The following is an 18,333-nucleotide window of genomic DNA, read 5'->3' as shown; positions in this document are numbered from 1 at the left end:
CTTGCCCTGTTAGTAACATGGAAATGAAACTGATCTGATGATTGGGACAAGAAATGCCCATGGGAACTATATGATGGAACAACACAATCTACTTGTGTTTTGGGGTTTTAGAATTGTCCGTAACAACGTACAGTCAGCGATAAAAGCTTGTACCAAAAATGAAATGTTTGACAATAATTTATTATAAAATAATTTTACTTTCGAAGTAGAAAACAGGTAAATGAGTCCCAATCGGCCTAAGTATATAAACAAAGTTTAACTTTAAACTTACAATTATTACATTTTATGAGAATTCCTCCCAAGCAGTTCAGGTCTTTCTTATTTTAATTTAGTGTCACTTCTTACCTTGTCACAGTGACAATAAGATCCTAATAATTCATTCCAGATACGTTTGTCATGATTTATTTATGTTTACATTTAAGATAGCAGTTAAATAATAATTATACCGTGACAACATTATTATGTTACCCCGATTAATACAGGGGTAGTTGGAAAAATAACATTATACTGAACACGATTTAACATTATGTCAAAACACGGTAGTTTTAGCAGGTGGTGGGGACACGGCAAATGTTGGACAGGCTCGTTCACTTGGGTTGAGGCTGTCAAAGAGGAAGCATCGTAATGAACTGGTTAGGTCAGAGTACCTGCAAGTATCCCGATTGCTGTAGTAGTAATAGTTTAGGGTAACCATGCAATAAGAAGCACTATAAATCAGAAGTGTTAACGTACCACTAACCCACATTGGGATTTTGAGATTTATTTTGATTCCTAAGTTTTATGAAACGTAAGTTATAGAAATAAAAAGTATTTTATTTCATGAGTTTAGGACGATTTACATGCTTCAGATATATGTTTTTGGCGACTGCTTGTAAGTAACTATTATATGTATTAGCAATTTAAAAAAATGCATGATGAAGTTGCAGGTAGCTTTAAAACTCGTGAGTAAAAATAGTCATTAAGAAGTATATCTTACCACTTCTTTGCAAGCAACTGAAAACAATAAATTGGCTGGTAGTTTATTGTGATAGATAATGAATTTATGATAATTTAGACAGATAATATTAAATGATTGTTGTAAATCATATGATGGCCCAAGAAAGTTAATTAAATATATATTGTGATAATAAAAGTTCCTTTAAGACATCAGTATATGAGGCATCATGACCAGAAATAAATTAGTTTTGTCATTTTTACACATGGAATAGGTTATGCTTTCCTATATATTTTTTTCTTTGATAAGAATTTTTAAAAGCATTTATGTATTTCATTGTTGTACACGTCATGATTTATGTTCAATGCAGCAGTTTTAGTTAAATCTATACGAAATCAGTGAATTGGTAGTAGTAAAATAGAATACCTCGTTGGACAGCACTAAAATGCGAAATAATAAGTACCTATTTATAGACATATTTTTGTCGAAATAAATACCTACGTTTAATGGTGGCAGTGACAGTGTTATACAGGTGACAGTGTTACACATGTTATCTGTAAATTTTACTCCAATTTAGCTAAAATTGTATGAGACTCATAGTTTATTTATGCTAATGAAAGCCTTACAGTTGAAAGCGGGCTAGCATAAAAATATACCTAAGTAAATACAGATACTTATTTAAAGTAAGCTAGTGTACAACAACGTAAACAAGCGTTTTGTGTAGTATATACTTATGTAGTTTTAATAACATGAGTAATATTAAGAGGGTAATATTAAGAGTTTGGACGTGAAAGATGAGATAAATAGAATAGCAGATTCATAATGTGAGCGTACATTATGGTAAATTTACATGAGCGAATGTAAATTAGATGATAGTACTTCATAATGTGAGCGTACATTATGGTAAATTTACATGAGCGTATGTAAATTAGATGATAGTACTTCATAATGTGAGTGTACATTACGGTAAATTTACATGAGCGTATGTAAATTGGATGATGATAGTTTTTCATAATGTGAGCGTACATTATGGTAAATTTACATGAGCGTATGTAAATTAGATGATGATAGTTTTTCATAATGTGAGCGTACATTATGTAAATTTACTTGAGTGTAAGTAAATTAGATGATGATAGTTCTTCATAATGTGAGCGTACATTATGGTAAATTTACATGAGCGTATGTAAATTAGATGATGATAGTTCTTCATAATGTGAGCGTACATTATGGTAAATTTACATGAGCGTATGTAAATTAGAAGATGATAGTTTGACATAACGTTCTGACGTTGCATTATCTTATACCTTTGAACGAGCAATTCTTGTATATATACATAGTTTTCTGTGGTCTCGGAAACGGCTCTGGCGATTTCGCTGAAATTTGGTATATGGGGGTTTTTGGGGGTGTACAGTCGGTCTAGATTAGTCTTGTGTTTGAGAAGGCGCGTGTTTTCGAGTTTTCATGCGTTTTTCTTTCGACGCAGAATGTGGTCGCTGATTTCGTGTTGCTGGCCACTGTCCGTCTGGTCCGGCGGGTTGGGACGCGGACGGCTAGAAACGAGTGTTACGGGTTCGAATCTCGCCCGGTGACTAACCTTTGTTTTTTTTTATATGTTCAAGTTTATATATAATTTTTAATTTTTATTGTTTTGGACAGGTTTGGTTTGGTAAAAAAATGAGCTATGTAATAAGAGAAATTGGCAATAGATGGCGTTACTCTGTGACAAGTGCTGTAAGGTTGAATTCGATTGTAAATAATAATAATTGTCAGTTCACATTTTACTTTTTAAGTTTATGTAGATTATCACCTATTATACGCCACCATATTGCAATGGATAGTTGTAGCCGAGCGGAGCTCGGTCGCCCAGGTACTAGTAATTTTAAATGAGCGTATCTAAGAGATCTTAATGAAACATAAAGAGATTTGTTATGGGCTAGAAGCCTGAAATAGACAATCCTTTTTTTATTATTTATTAATGAGATAATTTAATTGGGTTAAATGACACTATACTTATGTATAATGTGACAATGGATTTTGACAGTGTGTAAATTTAAATGCATTGATTCTAAATCACTTATTTAGTATTAAACGACAATATAGAACATGGAAAGAAGTTATGATAATTAAACTCATGCAGAGTCTGTGTAAAATTGCTGGTCAATCATATGGTCTACTAGTATGATTTAAAGTTACGCAGGTACACGATATATAATAACAATGTGAGAGAGCATTATGGTAGCTTAACATAAGCGAAGGTAACTTAAGAGAAGTTAACTCAAGTTTTTGTATGACAATAATAAATAATATATTTATTAGCATGAGAGCGAGTATTGAGAGTTTGTTGTATACAGAACTATTCAGTGTCAGTGCCAGATGATAGTTTTGTTAAAGACAACAAAGAGCGAAAGAAATATAATTGATAACGAATTTGTTTGTTTCACTGATGAAAATATTTTATCACGTCAGCAGCTCGAACAAGGGTAATTTGCTGCTTAAAAACAGTGAGCAAAATCACATTTTGCTCACCGAGTGAGACAAAATAACATTCAAGTGACCTTTAGAGTCGAATGTCATTTCAACGAGCGGGGCCTAATAAAAGTTCGGAATATTTGAACAAAAAAAAGTGCATACGTAATTCAACGGTATATTGACGGTTTATAATAGACCCCCGAAATAAGTCAGACCGCATCGTTCCAAAACACCCTACGAGTCTTCATTCGTAATAATTAATTAATGAAATAAAAGATTAAAATTTAATAAAAACACTATATTTTACGTATTTTATTATACAATCAAAACAAGCACTCGAAGAAATATCAAACTTTGCTTTCTTGTTGTACAAATAACTATTGTTCAATCAAGTTATTTAACTTTTGTTGGACGTGAGAGTGCGTCTAAAATTTGATTATCGATTGACGTGAGCATGCGTCATGGAAGTAGGAAATTTTTTGACGTGAGAGTTCGTCTGAAATATGATTTGTGCTTGACGTGAGTGTGCGTCAAGGAAGTTGAAAATTATTTGACGAGAGAGTGCGTCTTAAATTTGATTTTTATTTGATGTGAGCGTGCGTTTTAAATTTGATTTTTGTTTATCGTGAGAGCACGTCAAGGAAATTGTTTTTTATTTGACATGAGCATACGTCAAGGTAGTTAGAAGTTATTTGACGTGAGAGTACATCTGAAATTCGATTTTTGTGTGAAGTGAGCGTGCGTCAAGGAAAGTAAACATTAAAGTACGTGAGAGTACATCTTAATATTTTATTTTTGTTTGACGTGAGGGTTCGTCACGGATGTTGAGAATTAGATGAAATTGTTTGTTTTTTGACGGAAGTGTACACATTGAAATTGCGAATTATAAAATGCGAATGTGCGAATGGTGAATTCTGTATGACTAGTTGCTAAAGATTTGACTATGGTGGTCGCGAGAACGAGACGGATGTTTTTTTTTAGTCCAAATAAGATGACTAATCTTTTCTTTGATTGTTCATAAATTATATTCTAACGTGACATTGCAAGTAATATTTACAGTATTTAGTACGATGACGAGAATGCAACTGGTTATTGATGGAATGATAATAAAAAAAAAGTAATTTGTAGCTTATATTGATTTTTAATTCCAACAAGCATACGTATGTATTGATTAAACGGAGATACAGAATCACAATAGTGACTTGTGAGAGCTGTAAGTGAAATATGAAAAAAACGGAACGTTTGTAGCGAACGTTCGTTCTCTTGAAATGGTTCATATATTTTTTTATTTTATATATGGTTGAAATTAAAATAACCCTGAGCATACGCCTCAAATTTTGGAGAGATGAATCAAACGAAGGATGAATTAGTGAAATTACACTCTTATGAAGATAAGAATTATAGATTTTTATCGACGCTGGCAGTTTCACGACTGTCGTGTGTGGAGATATACTTACGCGATTTTTTTAGATATAGAATTTACAGTGGCCTTGTGAGAAGAGAATATAAAGTATAAGTGGGTAAAATGTAAGACAGCGTCTTGATTACAAGTTAGATCGAAATTAAGTTTGATCTCCGTTAAATTCTATAATACAGAGTATCAAATATTTTATTTTATGAAATGAAGTAAAAAAAAAAGTATAACAAAACCTAATGGTTTACATCTACCTAATGATAAATGGTAAAATGAAAAGAGAGATAAGTTATACATAGAAAACATATTGTATGTGTGTGAGCATTGTCCGATTGAAATGGTTAATACTATTAATAGATGCTAAAATGAAAAGAGAGACAAGTTGTACACAGAGAACAGATACTGTATGTCTGTGACTATTGTTCGATTGAAATGTGTGTTACAATTAATATTTTTTACAAAAAAAATTGTTAGAATTTGGGGAAGTTTTTCTTTTTTTTCTAGGAAAAAACAGTTGTTTGAATTTCGGGTGTTGAGCCAGATGAAGAACGTAATTGAACATGAATGCGTTTAATGCTTGAGCATTGATTAAGGCTCTTGAGTTTGATATAGTGATCCAAAACTGAACTGCAGAAATTTATACCGTCGTGAGTAATGATACAGTAGCAAGTACGTAAAGTGACTGAGTTCTAACACAGATCGAGGTTTTCTTTCTTTCTTTCGAGTAAAGAGATTTGCCTTTAAGCAGGAAATTGAAAAGTATCGAGGTACTTAGGTAGGTAAGCAGAAGCCGGTATACTAGAGAAAAAGATATTGAAAGTTTATACGAGATTGATAAATATAACAGAAATTAATTGTCATTTGACGGGATAAAGAGACTTATAATGGATTGACCAGAGCAGTGTGAGTAATCTTTTTGAGAGGCGGACAAAATGCATAGTTAAAATAGAATAGAAATATTTTATTGACAAACTGTGTACAGGTGATGTCATTACAGACTAAAGTATCAAGTTACCCAGTTTGAACATGAAATTAACTACAAGCTAGTAGTATTTTCATAAATGAATTCTGGGTTTTCTTAATGCAACCAATAATTAAGACACGAAACAGTATTGCAAAAGTTTGCTGTAGTTTGTTAGCTTACTTATAGTAGAACAATTCGTGATCTCTTGTGAGTCGATAGTGAAATGAGAAACAGAAACGTAAATAATGACCCAAACAGTTAAAAAAAAAGAGAGGCGACAAGATAGAGGTATAATAGAAGATTTGAAAATATGATGCCTGAAAAAATTTAACGCATATGTTCGAACAATAGGATAACTAATAAATAAGTGTTGAACGTAGTAAAAGAAAGGAATTATTAAAATTATTGAAAAAAGACAAAAACAATAGAGCAGAGAGATTGGGTATGTTATAACATACAGCTGTTTCTTTATAATTGATATCGAGAGGAATATGGAACAAAATAGGAGTATAGAAAGATGATTGTATCCTATCAAATACTTAAAAGACATGACACGATTGACTGATTCGAGTTAGCTGATGATCAGGAGTTTATCAAATGAAGTGGATGCTAATAAACCTATCCATGTTTAGTTGAGCTTTTGTAAATATTATAGTATACACGTCGCTTTATCGATGTAAAAATAAACTTTTGTTCAATTTAATCAACTCAGAACAACATAGTTGACTAAATGACTACTTATACGCAGTCTTGAGGAAAGATACATGTGTTAGAGTTGTAGCTCCTTTTTAGTATCCAACAAGCTAAATATGATAGTATTAAAAATAGTAAAATGAAATTGTGATAACATTTGACATCTTATATTGGCTATGGATGTTTAGTGTTTTTGACTGAATTTTTGAGTCGCAAACTCTTGTGACAGCGAGTTCGTGAAATTGATTAAACTTTTGGGATAATTAACTCGATGTTGTTGATGATCAGTATTAGAAGAAATATCTTTATATATATATGTGAAATTTTAAATAATTGTTAATTATTTTCATGTTTCGATAGATTAGACGATATTCATATTGCATTTTGAGATATTGTACAGACATTAGACAATAGAGACATTGTTGTATGAGTATATTTTATGCACACGAAGTTCTAACTATCATAATTTTGAAGTAACTTTAATTATTATTCGAATAAAAAGGTGTTAAATGTATAGAAATGCATTAAATAAGAGATCAGAGGTAATTATCATGGATTAAACGAGATATTCCGTTAAATAAAACTAATTATTATTAATAAAACTAATGAATGCAGATGGACGCATAATGTTGAAGTGATAAGTGCTAACAAATAAACAGTAACAGGATAGTGCCTATATAAGCATATGTATACCTACCTATGGAGATTACCAAAACTGCCGTCCTATCCCTAAAACCTATCTAACCCACAAATTATAGTTTTGAGATATGGGCAAAAAACGTTCAAACCAATATCTCTAGAAAATGTGTACATTTATTCGGGATTTCTTTTATGCAAAAATTAAAACTAAATTTATGCTTACTGTTTTTGAAAACCATTTTCTCAAATATTATTTTATTAATTAGATAATCACAATTTTGTGTTTTAGTATTGCAAATAATTACTAAAATATGTACGATATTACTCCTAAAACACCGTTAAGTATACTTTAGCCGTTCTTTAGAATTGCATAACATATAAAAAATATCTAAATAACGGCCAAAGTCAATTTACGTGTTTATAGTATCGTAATTATGAATTGTGTAATAAACAAAACATAGCTTAATAACCGCAAAGGTACTGAACAATTTTATAGTATTGTATCTGTTAAAATATTACCTAGAAAACATTTATAATACACACGTTATTGGATTGTGACCGTTTTTTAGCTATGTAATGACCCTACATATTGAAGTAATTTGTATGCGTTCCTATTCTAAAACCCCGTTAAATGACGAATGCTCACTAGGTTTAAGTCGTGGAAATATTTGCAATTTTTTTTTTGTTTTATAAAATCACGTTGATCAGCATTATACTACAAAGTTTATAGAGTTATTGTTAAATGAATAAATCACACCTGTATCGTATATGTATTTATTTGCATTCAAAAATAAAATTAAAAACGTAAAAAATACTGAAAAATCAGTCTTCAGCTTTGTACAATTTTACGCGAAGGAGTAAAAACGAAAATTGTGTCAGTCTCAAATATTTGTTAGATGTAGGCGTAGATTACTAACCATTGTAAGGTAGGTATCAGGTGATCCATGTAAGGCCCAGTACCTAATAAAGACCACTTTTGAAAATGCGCCCCCCGAGCTTTGATTGCCAGTTCAAAAACCTAGTAAGGCTAAATGACCACACTAAAATCTATTACTTCTCAGATTCCTACTAGTTTTTTATATGGGATTTGTGACTTCCTGAGTTTTACGATGGTAAAAGGTAACTCAACATGCTACTTACTAGGTTTAGAGGCATCAAAATCTGTAGTAATTATGCCGAATTTGGAGCAGTAGTCTCTGTAATCGGTGAGGACTTACTAGTTGGATACACATAAGATAAAAAACGAATTTACAGAAATGTGTTACCTACTTTAGCATCAGCCTTTAACATCCTTCGCATAAATATAAAGCTAAGTGTCATGCATTACGGAATCACTGCAGTACAATATGCGGAGATGATCAGAGGCTTCAAATTCATAATTTCGTTGAATTTGGGGACCATCTAAAGTTTGGTAGTTTCTTAAGTTACTTGGAGTTGGAATCATCAAAAAGGTGAATTAATGACTTCTTTGGTCTCGACTCCCTTAATCTGGACTTCTTTCCTTCTGAATTTTTTCTCGGTAAGTAGGATATCCTAAACTTTCCTTCTAATGCATCAACCTAACTTTTTTTCAAATACCTCAACTTCTGACTATCCTTCTTCCTCCCTTGATCAATTCACTGATAGTGCCCTTAGAAAGGACGTAATGTTCATCTTGTCTAATGCCGTTGGAGTCGACAATCTGAGCCAAAACTCTAATTGACCTTATTGATCATATCATCATAATTATGTATTTCTTCTTATATTTTCCCGTCGCTTTAATAAGATACCGCTATTACTTATTCCTTTGCTAAAAAGTCCAATTCCTCCTTCTTCTTAGACTACCGATCTATTTATTTCCATTTCTTCCTTTCCTCTCTAAAGTTCTTTAGTGTCTTTTGTACATCAACAGGTTATTGTTTTGAATAGACATGCGCTCACAAATCCATATAAACCAAACCCCGTTACCCCACATGGCACAGCACTTCACCGCTCTTGTAAAAATTACTGCATATATATGTGCAAATATGGTATATCAGGGTGTTATCGTTCTTGGATTTCGGTAATGCTTTCAACACGAGTGACTTCGACATCTTACTAGGCATATTGTGTTATCTTAATGTATCTCCTGTGATAGATATCTAGTTCCATAGTTATTAAGTAGGGCGTCAACATCATATAAAGGTGGATTCCTCTTGATCTTCATTTTTCTTGCACAGAACGGCGCAGCGTGTTGTCTCCTGTTTTATTTCATAACTGTATAAACTCTCTAACAAATTATATTTTCTTCTTCTATCACTTTAAACATACCGTCAAGGCTCTTTTACTCATCTAACATAGACTATCTGCACCATGAACACGAATACTAGTTTAGAAAGCATTTTGATTTGGACTTACACGTTACGGTCTCAAGGTAAATCCACTGAAATTCAAGTTATAGTGATAGGCACATAGGTCAGAGCGTTCTGCCATGGTTGATTTTAATACTCTACTGGCCATTGTTTTTAACTGTACCTATTTAGATTCTCTTCTCTCTAGATCTACTAAATCTAAGCCTGTATTCTGAAAATCGTATAACGCATAAAAGAAATAACAATTATAAATTATTCCTTATTTCATTACTTATTTATGTAGTCTAAAAGATGTGTAGGAAAATACAAATTCTAAGATAGTTAAAATCTAATCTTAGTGTGCCTAAATCTTTAATATAAAGAGATATTTAACACTTACATTCGCATACCGGACATTTTTGATATAAACATGCATCCATTACTCACCAACGAAAACAGACAACTTACTGCGCGCGCGCCGCATTGAAAAACTGTCTGTCCTACGTAATAAAATTTAAGGGAATATGTTTTATACTTAGCGGGGTTTTAGCGTAGCATTGTTAGTTGGCCATGTTTAACTGTTGTATTATTATTCTTTTTCTCAAACATAATTACCCGTTAAGAAAACTAAATAGGTTTTAGTGGTGTATTTGTAATATGGATCGCAATAAAAGTCTTTTAAACACACAGTTAAAGAACGTTAGCCATGTTTAAGCGTAGTAACTGTTTTTTTAAATAGTATTTATTGTAAAAAAGTGTACGTGATAAAACATAATAATAGGGTTAAATGGCTTTAATGGAAATTTATAAAGTTTTTCCAAGTAAATGTGTTTTAGCTTTGTATGTTGTAAAAGATTAATTAAAATAAACAACTGGCTAAGCGCTTTTATATTACTTATAGAAGAATAATGTGGGTTTGCGATTTTATAGTATCGAGAAGTATCATATTATAATGCAGTTAGCGTGTTAGGTCGAGTCTGTATCTCCGTAACTACAAATGATAAAAATATGATTCCAAGACCAGTCGATAGAGATTTTTTTCCTGTCTTAGAATATTCATACAAACGAAAACTGGTAATATGCAGCTTTGATAGGTTTTAGTGATAGGACGGCAGAAAATACCAAATGTTATAGTATAATAAATATGTTTTACTGTACGACTTAAATATAGAACAAATATAGTATAGAGTAGACTTCAGACAGTACAAGAGTATCTCAGGTAAACAGATTTTGAGTAGTCGAGATTGTAAAGTAAACAACAGATCGGACATATTGCAAACGATTTGTTGTATCCATGGGATTTGTGACAAAGGCTAACAAGTGAAAAAAAGTAGGCACTTGAGTGTAGATGATGATAATTGCCCTAAATATAGATTACGTAGGGAAACAGGGAAGATAAAGGAACAATTATTCAGAAAGATCAATAGAGAGACGAATCTTTTGTTTGCAGATTGAATGGTGATTATCTAGAATTGGTTGGAAGTTATATTTACATAACTAACGTTTGAAACTTAGCAAACGCGGTGTTCAGTTCGAACGATTCAATATAATTTGTACTTGTAGTACCTATGGGAGTATGCGTTGTAACAGCATCAGTTAGTAGCGATGTTAAAGTTAGATAATTACGACGGGACAGATAAGATAATTGAGTTGAACGCAAATGTACATGGTCATATTTCGCAAGTTGAAAGTATAAAAATATGATACAGATATCCAGAAAACGTTTTAAACTGCTACGTAGTTCCTGAAATTCAAAAGTGGAAGTAGTAAAAAACGATGTATAATTTATAAAAAAAAAAACGAATGAAAAAGAGATGTGTGAGAAAAGAGTGCATAGACGATAGAGATTTGACGTATCTGTAGAGTTATTAGTAGCGTTACAAGGTAAATACGCAATAAATTGTATGTAATAAGCTTAATGAGGATAGTTAGTTAATATAGTATTTACCTGACGATAATAACAAGTAACGCCCAAATAAGCTATAGATATAGGTTTGACAGAACAGTTATTTATTTAATCTTTATTGCACAAAAGAAAACCTTATTTATTAAAAGGCGGACTTAATGCCATGAGGCACATTTGGGGTTATTGTCCTTTTAGTAAAGATATATCTGTTATGGTTTGCTAATTATCATAATTTATATTGTTTACAAAAGTAATACAAGATATTGGGAGAAAAAAAAAAAGCTCGTAGAGGTTTAAGGCAAGATAATATTAATAAAAATGTGAACTTCGATCAATGACATGAACAATATATTATGGCATAGATGTAGTCCTAGAAAAAAATATATATATAAAGAAAAAAATGGATTTTATTGGATATGACAATAATTTGATTTGGTAGTTTCAATCATTGTTTAAATTAAATGAACTTGAGTTTTTAGTATTGACACTTGTCATTTTACATTGATGTCAAAGGCGTATCTAGCAGTGCTTTAGTCACCTTAAAAGCAGTATACGGGAATCTTATGTTAATGTATAAATACAACCAATTATTGAAACTGAAACTTTTGCAAAATGTTTGGCATCCTTTGAAATTTCAAGACACAAAATTTAATTACCTCAAGGACACTTTAGTATCACCCCTAGCAGAGTTGTATAATAGCCTCTGAAAGCGATGTTATTCAAGGTAGCATTTGAATAAAGAAATTGTCGTGTGTTATTGTCATACGAAAACCCCTTTTTGAAATGAGTAGTATTATTAACAATCAGAGCAACCTTTTAAATAAAAAAGTACAAAAACTTGAACATTGTTATAGTTATTGTTACCTATAACAATCCAATTATACGTTTATATAAGTTTGACACTTCACGTGCAGATATGGATCCAGAGACATAATATTGTAAATGTGTAAAATTTCAACTGAACTTAATAGTTTTGAGCTGAACACAGGACTAATGACTATAAAGATTGTCACGTCGACTTCAGAGTTAAAGCCATTTAGGGGTTAAATATTATCTCTAACCTATTGCTACGTTACGTAACGATTAATACATGAATGGAGTAAGATGAAGTCTACATTAACGCAATGTAGTATAATACAATATTGGGTCAAGAAAGGTTTGATTGTTAAATGTAGAACTGAAACAGATGGTGCTGAAGTCGAACCACTTTTGCCTGTAAAACAACGGGTATTGAATTAAATCAAAGACAAGTTTTAACGGACAGAAGTAATGTTTGGTTTTTTGAGAAAACAAAACAAACTTTATACATAATAAAAACTGAGCTTTGTCTGTTTTTTTTTAGTTATACGAAATTAACAACAGGTATTAAGATTTTTCATTAACGTAGCAAAATGCTAATGTCACGGCATAGTAGTAAGTTATATGAACAAGGGGAAACAGAAGACCGAATGTCATGATATTATTTTCATGTATCTCATTATAATTTTATTTAACACATTTCCTGATTATGTAAATGTATGAATTGTGATAAGTTAAGTTTCAATTTACTTCATTAGAAACTGTTTTGACGCTTTAAATAATTTTTCACGGTTGGTGTAAGATTTAAATCGATCTAGCTTTTAGTGAGAAGGTTCGTGCGCCGGAGTCATGCACGAAGTTGGATGGCCGAATGTCATGATTTATTTATGTTTACATTTAAGATAGCAGTTAAATAATAATTATACCGTGACAACATTATTATGTTACCCCGATTAATACAGGGGTAGTTGGAAAAATAACATTATACTGAACACGATTTAACATTATGTCAAAACACGGTAGTTTTAGCAGGTGGTGGGGACACGGCAAATGTTGGACAGGCTCGTTCACTTGGGTTGAGGCTGTCAAAGAGGAAGCATCGTAATGAACTGGTTAGGTCAGAGTACCTGCAAGTATCCCGATTGCTGTAGTAGTAATAGTTTAGGGTAACCATGCAATAAGAAGCACTATACGTTTTACTAGATACTTACAAAATATATATTTAAAAACTCACCTACTGTATCCATCTCCGCTGTATCTCGATAACGTTAACTGGTTTCGTCAAATCTTCGACGTGGGCTTACCTGAAATGGAAACATACCTTAATACCCACTTACCTAACGTATTAACTATAATTACATTTTAATTACCAGCACAAAAGAGCCATAGTGAACGAACCGTATAAAATTATTAATAAAATAAATATCATATTTTTTTAGTAATTGCACCAAATAGTGTATGCAAATATGAATTTTACTTGGCAACATTCTTAAAATAAAATAAAATAATTCAGCCTATATACGTCCCACTGCTGGGCACAGGCCTCCTCTCATGCGCGAGAGGGCTCGGGCTATAGTCCCCACGCTAGCCCAATGCGGATTGGGGACTTCACATACACCTTTGAATTTCTTCGCAGATGTATACAGGTTTCCTCACGATGTTTTCCTTCACCGAAAATCTGGTGGTAAATATCAAATGATATTTCGTACATAAGTTCCGAAAAACTCATTGGTACGAGCCAGGATTTGAACCCGCGACCTCCTGATTGAAAGTCGAACGTCATATCCACTCGGCCACCACCGCTACCTACGCTATTCATAAAATACCTAAGTTTAATATCAGGGTGATGGGTAATGTTTAATGACTTCCCTGGCAATACTTTAGTTAGCAAGGGGCAGGGGTAAGCGGAAGCTAAAGAGAGTGGAGTACAGACTCGCACACTTGGATTGGGGACGTCGAAGAGACGACATCTTGATGGTAACGGGTTGAGCAAAGTTAAAGAGGCACCTCCATTTTATACTTACCTAGAGCAATTAGATATATTTATAATATAAAGTTTTTTTTTGCATTGACGTTATTTAGCACCGTAAAACAAAAACCGCAGCCTTAAGGCCAGTTGCACAACAACACTTAATGTACTGATCAACGCCACTTAGTCAAAAGAAAACTACCTATTAAGAAAATCCCATACAACAAAATTTGTGATAAATTAACTGCGGCAGTAGGGCTAAGATGGTCGGCTCTTTATCATTTGTCACCATGCCTGTCACGTTCTAACAAGTATGTTAGTGCGAAAGTGACGGGCATAGTGACAAGCGATAAAAATGGAACCATGCTGCCACTGCTGTAGGACTAAGATGGTCGGCTCTTTATCATTTGTCACCATGCCTGTCACGTTCTAACATGTATGTAAGCGCGAAAGTGATAAAAATGGAACCATGATGCCACCGCAGGTTTACATATAGTCAAATAGACTAGGTTTTCTTGCCAATTGCTTTTTTCTGTAATCTTAAGGTATTTAAATAAAAGTAAACAAAATCTATGCTCGAATGGCTCCTTCAGGCAATTGAGGGTAGATGAAAACATTACATGATCAAAAAATGTAGGTTAAAGTCAGGTCGTTCAGTGACAGATCCAGGTGGTTTTGTTTTTGGTTGGTTAACCAACACATCAATTTTTTCACATAAATGTGAAAAAATTAAAAATACTCGAGCGTACACTGACATCAGAATGATATCTGGATGATCTCATTTAGTCATCGTATGTCTCGCTCGCCCCAATACATGTACGGACAAGTACGAGCGAAATGCACGATAACTGAATGACATCATTTAGATGTCATTCTTATGTCAGTGTACGTTCTAATTGGCCTGCCAGCCACCAGCAGAAGATGAACAAATTAGATACTCGTATTTGTCTTAACCCCCCTTATTCATAAACGTGTACTAAAGTTACGATGCCGCTAATCATCGTTTGTCCCTTTCCGACGTATTAAAGTAAAAATGATTAAAAAACAACCGATCATTAAATTATCCTTAGAGATGTAAAGGGTCTCCAAGACTTGAATTCTTATATAAATAATCTTCTTGGTGATAGGCGCGCATCTCACGCAAGACCTTCACATACTATACACCAATCAGCCGACCGGTTTGGCCTAGTGGGTCACTACCCTGCCTACGAAGCTGTTGGTCCTGGGTTCAAATCCTGGTAAGGGCATGTATACGTGTGATCAGCATGGATATTTGTTCCTGAGTCATGGGTGTTTTCTATGTATTTAAGTATTTATAAATATTTATATATTATATATATCGTTGTCTAAGTACCCTCAACACAAGCCTTATTGAGCTTACTGTGGGACTTAGTCATTTGGTGTAATAATGTCGTGTAATATTTATTTATATTAGTAACTTTAGTACACGTTTATGAATAAGGGGGTAAGTGTTTATATGAAACCAATCCTTTGAACAGCCTGTAACTCATACTTATATATCTGATATCACTTATTGCCAATCAGAACCATCGCAACCGTCAAATTATAACCAATTTAGATCAAAGGGCCGAGAATTAATACTCAGAAATCGAGAAGCCCATTCTGTTTCGTTCATTTGAGACGGTTTTCATCTTTTTAGGGATCTGTCTGATTTGTCTGTTATCTGTTCGTCTGTCCATCCGTTTGTTTGTAAACTTATACTTATGTCTAGTCTTCTTGAAAAAAAAAAAGAAAACTAAAATGTATAATTAGAAAAATCTAGATGAATAAGTAAAGTAAGTAAAGTAAAGTAAATATTCTTTATTGCACCACAAAGAAAACAAATTTAAAAAACAGATTTACAATGTAAAGAAAGGTAGCAACAGGCGGTCTTATCGCTGTAAGCGATCTCTTCCAGACAACCTTAAATAAATAATAAATAAATATTATAGGACATCATTACACAATTTGACTAAGTCCCACAGTAAGCTCAATAAGGCTTGTGTTGAGGGTACTTAGACAACGATATATATAAAAACACCCATGACTCAGGAACAAATATCCATGCTTATCACACGAATAAATGCCCTTACCAGGATTTGAACCCGGGACCATCGGCTTCATAGGCAGGGTCACTAGCCACGAGGCCAGACCGGTTGGCAAAAATGAATAAATAGTATATTATAAATAAAACAAATATTAATAAAGATTAACCCTCTTATTCATGACCGTGTACTAAAGTTACGATGCCGCTGATCATCGTTTGTCCCTTTCCGACGTATTGGTATGGTGGAAAGGAACAAACGATTATTAGCGGCATCGTAACTTTAGTACACGTTTATGAATAAGGGGGTAAATATGTACATATAACTAAGCATTATAATAATTTTTGCAACAAAGAGTTTTGTTTTCGTTATCGCCACGCATTGATAATATGTTGCTGACCGGCCTACTATATCAAATTGTTGAATCCGAATCAGCCTCCGTGCTCGCTCAATTTGAGCAATTTGTCCCTATATTTGATAACAAGCCAATTAAATGGAGCATCTGAGATGAGCTGAATGTTTTGGTTAATATTCATAGATATTAATTATGATAGACGGATACACTCGGCCGGAATTACGGTTGGACTTTCTGTTTGGAGGCTGGAAAAGTTGACATTACGGCCCCATTCAAGCTTAAAGATACGTCAAAAATGTCCTTAAAATACGATATGGATTGGATTGGATTATTTATTTATTATTTATTTATTTATTAACTGTACTCCTAGTGTACATTTTTTCGATACGTAACGTGACGTACGGCGTTTGCGTTGTCTCATTTTGTATGGGATTTTGAGTTTCCAAAACGCTCCGCTTGGCGCGCTGTTTCTAAATCCCATACTAATTGAGACTTAACGTAAACGCGTCCGTCACGTTACGTAATCGAATAAATTTACACTAGGGGCTCTGAACCCCAAGCGTAAAATTATTCGATAGCGAAACGTGACGTATGCGTTTGCGTTAAGTCTCATTTTGTATGGGATTTTGAGTTTCCAAAACGCTCCGCTTGGCGCGCTGTTTCTAAATCCCATACTAAATGAGACTTAACGTAAACCTACTACGTCACGTTACGTTATCGAATAATTTTACACTAGGGGCTCTGATATCAAAAATGTCAATGTGTATTTAGACGTTTTTTGTACGACTTGCTTCAAGAAAGAAAATAACCACACTTCATCGACGATATCAATAAATAAATACTTGGAAACTATCTTGTATCGGTAGACCTAGCCCCAAACACAGCAAAACTTGTACTTTGGGTACAACGTGACGCTATATAGCCAGTCCAGTAGTATCTGGGACGTCCAGCCTAAAGTTTTTCACCCGGGTGCCCTACATACGCTCTTCTCACAACACGATCCTCTCCCATCCTCTCCAGGTGACCAAGCCAGCGAAGTCGTGTGGCTATGATCTCGCCAGTTATATAGGGCACCGCAACCATCTCCCTATTCTTCCTACGCCTCTAATTTCCACCTTCATCTCTGATAGGCCCCAGAATCTTCCGCCAGATTTTCCGCCTCTCCGCCACTAAGAGCTTGCTCTCTTCGTTCGGAGTCAGAGTCCCAGCTTTACACCAATAGGTACATCAAAATTGGCCTAATTATAGTCTTGTAGACAAGCATCTTGGTCGTTCTACTGATCAGCTTGAACACTAAAACTCGATGGAGCGCTGCCGAGCATCTTAGGGCGTTTTGGATTCGTAGATCTATCTCTTCCTACCTGCCGTTTGTATCAGTAACTGTGCAACTAAGGTACCTAAAATAATCTACACGTTTGTAGGTGGTTGCTCTGATAAATTATTATTAATTAAAATAATTTATCCGATGGTTAATTGTAATAGATAAAACTAGATCTCGAATCAAGCGCTTAACGAAAATATATTATCTCTCAAACTCAAACTAATACGTACTCGATAAAGTGAATTACGAAACACCTCAGCCAGCTAACACAATTACCCCGTTTTCGGGGTGATTACCCCGCTCGGGTAATTTCCCGAGGGCGCTGATTATAACCTTAGGTTTGTGTAATATGATAAGGATTGGCGGCTGGTGGTTTGGGGGATGTAACGTGACTGGATTATGCGTAGGTGGATAAAGTCCCTACATTGGTCGGTACTTAAATAATAGGGTAAACCCACGGTAAACTGGAGTAAACCGTCTATTACTGGCCACCTTCCAATAACTGGCAGCCTTGCTA

The 18,333-nt window shown here is 33.7% G+C and overlaps 1 protein-coding gene across 2 annotated transcripts in view; it reads right to left on the bottom strand.

Annotated features, from left to right (window-relative positions):
- Positions 1-18,333, bottom strand: part of LOC133529564 (alpha-2 adrenergic receptor) — an 876,629-nt gene that overhangs the window by 382,654 nt on the left and 475,642 nt on the right. The gene's annotated exons all lie outside the window — the stretch shown is intronic.

The sequence above is a fragment of the Cydia pomonella genome, chromosome 21, assembly GCF_033807575.1.
Source record: "Cydia pomonella isolate Wapato2018A chromosome 21, ilCydPomo1, whole genome shotgun sequence".
In the NCBI taxonomy this organism is placed as follows: domain Eukaryota; kingdom Metazoa; phylum Arthropoda; class Insecta; order Lepidoptera; family Tortricidae; genus Cydia; species Cydia pomonella.
The sequence above is the reverse complement of the archived record's forward strand: the minus strand, read 5'-3'. Positions and strand labels throughout refer to the sequence as shown.